A 10,000-nucleotide genomic window follows, 5' to 3' on the forward strand; every position below is an offset into this window, starting at 1 on the left:
CAAACACGAAACGCTCTTGCTACGGGCCGAACGCTAATTAATCTAGCGGCCCCGCGCCATATTTCTACCGTCGAGCGAGTCTGTCGGAACATCGAGGGTCCCCATGAATTCGAATAAAATCAAGTGGTCTACCACCTCGAGTCTTAGACAGACACCCAACGGATCACGACGTCCTACTAGAGGAAAAGTGCACGCGTTCGATATCGATTAGAAAAACGTAAAACGCGATTTATTGTAATATGCCGAAACACAAACAATATCCGTCATACAAACGTTCAACTTCAATTATCGAAACGCGAATGAATTTCCTCTTTCGACCTTTCGGGTTTCTCAGGTTTACCCCTGAACGGTTTCACGTACTCTTGAACTCTCTCTTCAAAGTGCTTTTCAACTTTCCCTCACGGTACTTGTTCGCTATCGGTCTCGTGGTCATATTTAGCCTTAGATGGAGTTTACCACCCACTTAGGGCTGCACTCTCAAGCAACCCGACTCTCAGGAGAGATCCTCACGCAATCGGCAACGGTCGCTACGGGCCTGGCACCCTCTATGGGCTGTGGCCCCGTTCAAGAAGGACTTGGACGCGCCGCACGATCTCGTGATAAACGGATCCTCCCTAACACCACATTTCCCGGTGGCCGATATCGACCACGGGATTCGGTGCTGGGCTTTTCCCTGTTCGCTCGCAGCTACTGAGGGAATCCTAGTTAGTTTCTTTTCCTCCGCTTAGTAATATGCTTAAATTCAGCTCAATCTCGTGCGGCTAGAAGCCGCCTGTCCCTCTAAGAAGAATTATTTGTACGCCGACAGTAAAAACCGCGAACGGCAAGAGCCGAAACTCAATACCGACGGGCCTTTGGGATGTCGAAATACGCCTAGTTAGCAGGCTAGAGTCTCGTTCGTTATCGGAATTAACCAGACAAATCGCTCCACCAACTAAGAACGGCCATGCACCACCACCCACCGAATCAAGAAAGAGCTCTCAATCTGTCAATCCTTCCGGTGTCCGGGCCTGGTGAGGTTTCCCGTGTTGAGTCAAATTAAGCCGCAGGCTCCACTCCTGGTGGTGCCCTTCCGTCAATTCCTTTAAGTTTCAGCTTTGCAACCATACTTCCCCCGGAACCCAAAAGCTTTGGTTTCCCGGAAGCTGCCCGCCGAGTCATCGGAGGAACGTCGGCGGATCGCTAGCTGGCATCGTTTATGGTTAGAACTAGGGCGGTATCTGATCGCCTTCGAACCTCTAACTTTCGTTCTTGATCAATGAAAGCGTTTTTGGCAAATGCTTTCGCTTCTGTCCGTCTTGCGACGATCCAAGAATTTCACCTCTAACGTCGCAATACGAATGCCCCCATCCGTTCCTATTAATCATTACCTCGGGGTTCCGAAAACCAACAAAATAGAACCGAGGTCCTATTCCATTATTCCATGCACACAGTATTCAGGCAAAATTTTGGCCTGCTTTAAGCACTCTAATTTGTTCAAAGTAAACGTGCCGGCCCACCTCGACACTCAGTCAAGAGCACCGCGGCGGGATTGAGTTGGGCCGCCCTTGCGAGCTAAGCCCACCGGCAGGACGTCCCACGACACGCCAGTTAACACCGCGTACGATGAACCAGCGGCGTGGGACACAGATTCGACTACGAGCTTTTTAACCGCAACAACTTTAATATACGCTATTGGAGCTGGAATTACCGCGGCTGCTGGCACCAGACTTGCCCTCCAATTGATCCTCGTTAAAGGGTTTAGAGTGTACTCATTCCGATTACGGGGCCTCGGATGAGTCCCGTATCGTTATTTTTCGTCACTACCTCCCCGTGCCGGGAGTGGGTAATTTGCGCGCCTGCTGCCTTCCTTGGATGTGGTAGCCGTTTCTCAGGCTCCCTCTCCGGAATCGAACCCTGATTCCCCGTTACCCGTTACAACCATGGTAGGCGCAGAACCTACCATCGACAGTTGATAAGGCAGACATTTGAAAGATGCGTCGCCGGTGCGAGACCGTGCGATCAGCGAAAAGTTATTCAGAGTCACCAAATTGTACGATGACGAGCAAGCCCGCCACCGATTGGTTTTGATCTAATAAAAGCGCTCCTTCCGTCTCCGGTCGGAACTCTGTTTGCATGTATTAGCTCTAGAATTACCACAGTTATCCAAGTAAATGTGGGTACGATCTAAGGAACCATAACTGATTTAATGAGCCTTTCGCGGTTTCACCTTAATTTGGCTTGTACTGAGACATGCATGGCTTAATCTTTGAGACAAGCATATGACTACTGGCAGGATCAACCAGGGAACTGTGTTTTATAATATATATAATATATATTATTACTATTATTATTATATATATATATATATATATATATATTTTATAATAAAAAACTATTATCGAAAAAGTTTTAATAACAATATCCAAAAGAGGATAAATTATGATGATGTTTTTTATATTACATATATACTTTATATTTATACATAATATAATAATCATCTATATTCGTGTATAAACACATTGTTATTTACTTTTTCTTTTGCGTGTTTGCTGCGCTTATTATTGAAAATATATAATTTTCAGCGCCACGCTTTATTTATATTTTTTCTTATTTTATAAAATTTCACCGAATCGACTATAAATCTATCTAAATTTAATCGAAATGAGAAAAATTAGATGATTACGTCGACCGGGCTACAATTTCGACATTATCTCTACCCTTCGCTAGATTGTAAGCGACATGGTTTATACATTAGGTAATAATGAACGAAATTTTTATTCTCGCACGGAATAATGAGAGTTATCGCAAATATTGTGTATTATATATATAAAAGTGTAATATAATATATATTTTTCATAGACGATCGCATATGAATCGCTCACGATAGAACGCTAGCTAAATTCGCGATCTCGCAATAGATATTTAATTTGTGGATAAATTGATATAATATCTAAAAAGGGAACCGCTAGCAATATACGTTAATATATTGGAGGAGAACGGGGACCCTTTCAGAAAACTATATAATCCACCGATGTGGAATGACCGAAACAACGTCTTTACGTAAATTATAACGAGTTTATTAGAATTTAACGAGACGTCAACTTCGATACACCACACATATATGTGCGCTGTACAACGGTACGCCTTCTACATTAACATTAATAAAGATGTATAGTGAAAATATATAAAAGATGTATTGTGAATATTAAAAAGAAGTATTATGAAATTACATGTTTTGTATTTAGAAGCCGTCCGAGGTGTATCTATCACATAAAAGTGTTATGAAAATATTAACAATAAGGAAAAAAAGTATTATGAAATTAGATGGCCGCTCGATGTATGAACGTACGAGGTGTATTATATAAAAGTTGTATGAAAATAGAAATAATAATGAAAAACAAGTATTATGAAATTAAATTCCGCTCGATATAGGAACTTGTCGAGAAAGATGATTTGTGAAGTTGAATGGAGATGTTTTGTATGTAGAAGTCGTCCGAGGTGTATGACATAAAAATGTTATGAAAATATTAACCATAAGGAAAAAAAGTATTATGAATTTAGATCGCCGCTCGATGTATGAACGTACGAGGTGTATTATATAAAAGTTGTATGAAAATAGAAATAATAATGAAAAACAAGTATTATGAAATTAAATTCCGCTCGATATAGCAATTTGTCGAAAAAGATGATTTGTGAAAATTGAGTGGAGATGTTTTGTATTTAAAAGCCGTCCGAGGTGTATCTATCACATAAAAGTGTTATGAAAATATTAACAATAAGGAAAAAAAGTATTATGAAATTAGATGGCCGCTCGATGTATGAACGTACGAGGTGTATTATATAAAAGTTGTATGAAAATAGAAATAATAATAAAAAACAAGTATTATGAAATTAAATTCCGCTCGATATAGCAATTTGTCGAGAAAGATGATTTGTGAAAATTGAGTGGAGATGTTTTGTATTTAAAAGCCGTCCGAGGTGTATGACATAAAAGTGTTATGAAAATATTAACAATAAGGAAAAAAAGTATTATGAATTTAGATCGCCGCTCGATGTATGAACGTACGAGGTGTATTATATAAAAGTTGTATGAAAATAGAAATAATAATGAAAAACAAGTATTATGAAATTAAATTCCGCTCGATATAGCAATTTGTCGAGAAAGATGATTTGTGAAAATTGAGTGGAGATGTTTTGTATTTAAAAGCCGTCCGAGGTGTATGACATAAAAGTGTTATGAAAATATTAACAATAAGGAAAAAAAGTATTATGAAATTAGATCGCCGCTCGATGTATGAACGTACGAGGTGTATTATATAAAAGTTGTATGAAAATAGAAATAATAATAAAAAACAAGTATTATGAAATTAAATTCCGCTCGATATAGCAATTTGTCGAGAAAGATGATTTGTGAAAATTGAGTGGAGATGTTTTGTATTTAAAAGCCGTCCGAGGTGTATGACATAAAAGTGTTATGAAAATATTAACAATAAGGAAAAAAAGTATTATGAATTTAGATCGCCGCTCGATGTATGAACGTACGAGGTGTATTATATAAAAGTTGTATGAAAATAGAAATAATAATGAAAAACAAGTATTATGAAATTAAATTCCGCTCGATATAGCAATTTGTCGAAAAAGATGATTTGTGAAAATTGAGTGGAGATGTTTTGTATTTAAAAGCCGTCCGAGGTGTATCTATCACATAAAAGTGTTATGAAAATATTAACAATAAGGAAAAAAAGTATTATGAAATTAGATGGCCGCTCGATGTATGAACGTACGAGGTGTATTATATAAAAGTTGTATGAAAATAGAAATAATAATAAAAAACAAGTATTATGAAATTAAATTCCGCTCGATATAGCAATTTGTCGAGAAAGATGATTTGTGAAAATTGAGTGGAGATGTTTTGTATTTAAAAGCCGTCCGAGGTGTATGACATAAAAGTGTTATGAAAATATTAACAATAAGGAAAAAAAGTATTATGAATTTAGATCGCCGCTCGATGTATGAACGTACGAGGTGTATTATATAAAAGTTGTATGAAAATAGAAATAATAATGAAAAACAAGTATTATGAAATTAAATTCCGCTCGATATAGCAATTTGTCGAGAAAGATGATTTGTGAAAATTGAGTGGAGATGTTTTGTATTTAAAAGCCGTCCGAGGTGTATGACATAAAAGTGTTATGAAAATATTAACAATAAGGAAAAAAAGTATTATGAAATTAGATCGCCGCTCGATGTATGAACGTACGAGGTGTATTATATAAAAGTTGTATGAAAATAGAAATAATAATGAAAAACAAGTATTATGAAATTTAATTCCGCTCGATATAGGAACTTGTCGAGAAAGATGATTTGTGAAGTTGAATGGAGATGTTTTGTATGTAGAAGTCGTCCGAGGTGTATGACATAAAAGTGTTATGAAAATATTAACCATAAGGAAAAAAAGTATTATGAAATTAGATCGCCGCTCGATGTATGAACGTACGAGGTGTATTATATAAAAGTTGTATGAAAATAGAAATAATAATGAAAAACAAGTATTATGAAATTAAATTCCGCTCGATATAGCAATTTGTCGAGAAAGATGATTTGTGAAAATTGAGTGGAGATGTTTTGTATTTAAAAGCCGTCCGAGGTGTATGACATAAAAGTGTTATGAAAATATTAACAATAAGGAAAAAAAGTATTATGAAATTAGATGGCCGCTCGATGTATGAACGTACGAGGTGTATTATATAAAAGTTGTATGAAAATAGAAATAATAATGAAAAACAAGTATTATGAAATTTAATTCCGCTCGATATAGGAACTTGTCGAGAAAGATGATTTGTGAAGTTGAATGGAGATGTTTTGTATGTAGAAGTCGTCCGAGGTGTATGACATAAAAGTGTTATGAAAATATTAACGATAAAGAAAAAAAGTATTATGAAATTAGATCGTCGCTCGATGTATGAACGTACGAGGTGTATTATATAAAAGTTGTATGAAAATAGTAATAATTATGAAAAGCAAAGTATTACGAAATTAGCTAAGTTCGGTGACTGGCCGGCAGAGAGCGCTAGTGTCTATAAAACGGTGTTTAGTTTGTCTTCTGGCCGGCAGAGGGCGCTAGTGTCTATTAAACCGTGTTAAGTTCGGTGACTGGCCGGCAGAGGGCGCTAGTGTCTATAAAAAGGTGTTTAGTTTGTCGTCTCTCCGGCAGAGGGCGCTAGTGTCTATAAAACAGTGTTAAGTTCGGTGACTGGCCGGCAGAGGGCGCTAGTGTCTATAAAACCGTATTAAGTTTGGTGTCTGGTCGGCAGGATATAGGAACTTGTCGAAAAAGTTGAATTGTGTAAATTGAATGGAAATTTTTTTTATGTAGAAGCCGTTCGAGGTGTATGACATAAAAGTGTTATGAAAATATTAACAATAAGGAAAAAAAGTATTATGAATTTAGATCGCCGCTCGATGTATGAACGTACGAGGTGTATTATATAAAAGTTGTATGAAAATAGAAATAATAATGAAAAACAAGTATTATGAAATTTAATTCCGCTCGATATAGGAACTTGTCGAGAAAGATGATTTGTGAAGTTGAATGGAGATGTTTTGTATGTAGAAGTCGTCCGAGGTGTATGACATAAAAGTGTTATGAAAATATTAACGATAAAGAAAAAAAGTATTATGAAATTAGATCGCCGCTCGATGTATGAACGTACGAGGTGTATTATATAAAAGTTTTATGAAAATAGTAATAATTATGAAAAACAAAGTATTACGAAATTACCTAAGTTTGGTGACTGACCGGCAGAGGGCGCTAGTGTCTATAAAAATGTGTTCAGTTTGTCGTCTGGCCGGCAGAGGGCGCTAGTGTCTATAAAACTGTGTTTAGTTTGTCTTCTGGCCGGCAGAGGGCGCTAGTGTCTATTAAACCGTGTTAAGTTCGGTGACTGGCCGGCAGAGGGCGCTAGTGTCTATAAAACCGTATTAAGTTTGGTGTCTGGTCGGCAGGATATAGCAACTTGTCGAAAAAGTTGAATTGTGTAAATTGAATGGAAATTTTTTTTATGTAGAAGCCGTTCGAGGTATATTATATAAAAGTGTTATGAAAATATTAACAATAACGGAAAAAAGTATTATGAAATTAGATGGCCGCTCGATGTACGAACGTACGAGGTGTATTATATAAAAGTTGTATGAAAATAGAAATAATAATGAAAAACAAGTATTATGAAATTAAATTCCGCTCGATATAGCAATTTGTCGAGAAAGATGATTTGTGAAAATTGAGTGGAGATGTTTTGTATTTAAAAGCCGTCCGAGGTGTATGACATAAAAGTGTTATGAAAATATTAACAATAAGGAAAAAAAGTATTATGAAATTAGATCGCCGCTCGATGTATGAACGTACGAGGTGTATTATATAAAAGTTGTATGAAAATAGAAATAATAATGAAAAACAAGTATTATGAAATTAAATTCCGCTCGATATAGCAATTTGTCGAAAAAGATGATTTGTGAAAATTGAGTGGAGATGTTTTGTATTTAAAAGCCGTCCGAGGTGTATCTATCACATAAAAGTGTTATGAAAATATTAACAATAAGGAAAAAAAGTATTATGAAATTAGATGGCCGCTCGATGTATGAACGTACGAGGTGTATTATATAAAAGTTGTATGAAAATAGAAATAATAATAAAAAACAAGTATTATGAAATTAAATTCCGCTCGATATAGCAATTTGTCGAGAAAGATGATTTGTGAAAATTGAGTGGAGATGTTTTGTATTTAAAAGCCGTCCGAGGTGTATGACATAAAAGTGTTATGAAAATATTAACAATAAGGAAAAAAAGTATTATGAAATTAGATCGCCGCTCGATGTATGAACGTACGAGGTGTATTATATAAAAGTTGTATGAAAATAGAAATAATAATGAAAAACAAGTATTATGAAATTAAATTCCGCTCGATATAGCAATTTGTCGAGAAAGATGATTTGTGAAAATTGAGTGGAGATGTTTTGTATTTAAAAGCCGTCCGAGGTGTATGACATAAAAGTGTTATGAAAATATTAACAATAAGGAAAAAAAGTATTATGAAATTAGATCGCCGCTCGATGTATGAACGTACGAGGTGTATTATATAAAAGTTGTATGAAAATAGAAATAATAATGAAAAACAAGTATTATGAAATTTAATTCCGCTCGATATAGGAACTTGTCGAGAAAGATGATTTGTGAAGTTGAATGGAGATGTTTTGTATGTAGAAGTCGTCCGAGGTGTATGACATAAAAGTGTTATGAAAATATTAACGATAAAGAAAAAAAGTATTATGAAATTAGATCGCCGCTCGATGTATGAACGTACGAGGTGTATTATATAAAAGTTTTATGAAAATAGTAATAATTATGAAAAGCAAAGTATTACGAAATTAGCTAAGTTCGGTGACTGACCGGCAGAGGGCGCTAGTGTCTATAAAAATGTGTTCAGTTTGTCGTCTGGCCGGCAGAGGGCGCTAGTGTCTATAAAACTGTGTTTAGTTTGTCTTCTGGCCGGCAGAGGGCGCTAGTGTCTATTAAACCGTGTTAAGTTCGGTGACTGGCCGGCAGAGGGCGCTAGTGTCTATAAAACCGTATTAAGTTTGGTGTCTGGTCGGCAGGATATAGCAACTTGTCGAAAAAGTTGAATTGTGTAAATTGAATGGAAATTTTTTTTATGTAGAAGCCGTTCGAGGTATATTATATAAAAGTGTTATGAAAATATTAACAATAACGGAAAAAAGTATTATGAAATTAGATGGCCGCTCGATGTACGAACGTACGAGGTGTATTATATAAAAGTTGTATGAAAATAGAAATAATAATGAAAAACAAGTATTATGAAATTTAATTCCGCTCGATATAGGAACTTGTCGAGAAAGATGATATGTGAAGTTGAATGGAGATGTTTTGTATGTAGAAGTCGTCCGAGGTGTATGACATAAAAGTGTTATGAAAATATTAACGATAAAGAAAAAAAGTATTATGAAATTAGATCGTCGCTCGATGTATGAACGTACGAGGTGTATTATATAAAAGTTGTATGAAAATAGTAATAATTATGAAAAGCAAAGTATTACGAAATTAGCTAAGTTCGGTGACTGGCCGGCAGAGAGCGCTAGTGTCTATAAAACGGTGTTTAGTTTGTCTTCTGGCCGGCAGAGGGCGCTAGTGTCTATTAAACCGTGTTAAGTTCGGTGACTGGCCGGCAGAGGGCGCTAGTGTCTATAAAAAGGTGTTTAGTTTGTCGTCTCTCCGGCAGAGGGCGCTAGTGTCTATAAAAAGGTGTTTAGTTTGTCGTCTCTCCGGCAGAGGGCGCTAGTGTCTATAAAACAGTGTTAAGTTCGGTGACTGGCCGGCAGAGGGCGCTAGTGTCTATAAAACCGTATTAAGTTTGGTGTCTGGTCGGCAGGATATAGGAACTTGTCGAAAAAGTTGAATTGTGTAAATTGAATGGAAATTTTTTTTATGTAGAAGCCGTTCGAGGTATATTATATAAAAGTGTTATGAAAATATTAACAATAACGGAAAAAAGTATTATGAAATTAGATGGCCGCTCGATGTATGAACGTACGAGGTGTATTATATAAAAGTTGTATGAAAATAGTAATAATTATGAAAAGCAAAGTATTAGGAAATTAGATTCCGCTCGATATAGGAACTTGTCGAAAAAGATGAATTGTGAAAATTGAATGAAGGTGTTTAGTATGTAGAAGCCGTTCGGGGTGTAACATATAAAAGTTGTATAAAAATAGTGAAACAAAGGGAAAAAAGTATTGTGAATTTATATTCCGCTCGATATAATAGGTACTTGTCCAAAAATAAAGAAATAGATGTATGTTAGTTTCGGTTGTGTGAAGCGATGCACACCTGGGACACCTTCTGATGGGTATTATGAAGATTTTTCCATCCACACTAAAAAAAACGTTAGGTTAGGTTAGGTTAGGTTAGGTTAGGTTAGGTTAGGTTAGGTTAGGTTAGGTTAGG

At 36.0% G+C, this 10,000-nt stretch overlaps 1 non-coding gene across 1 annotated transcript in view; it reads right to left on the reverse strand.

Moving 5' to 3' along the window:
* The window catches only part of LOC130903317 (large subunit ribosomal RNA), a 3,968-nt gene extending 3,197 nt beyond the window's left edge, over window positions 1–771 (reverse strand). The window contains exon 1 of the ribosomal RNA XR_009060690.1: window positions 1–771. This exon is cut by the window's left edge and continues 3,197 nt beyond it. This is a non-coding gene — a ribosomal RNA (large subunit ribosomal RNA).
* Window positions 772–10,000: the final 9,229 nt, after the last annotated feature.

This window comes from Diorhabda carinulata, unplaced genomic scaffold (assembly GCF_026250575.1).
Source record: "Diorhabda carinulata isolate Delta unplaced genomic scaffold, icDioCari1.1 Dcau_27, whole genome shotgun sequence".
NCBI classification, from domain to species: Eukaryota; Metazoa; Arthropoda; class Insecta; order Coleoptera; family Chrysomelidae; genus Diorhabda; species Diorhabda carinulata.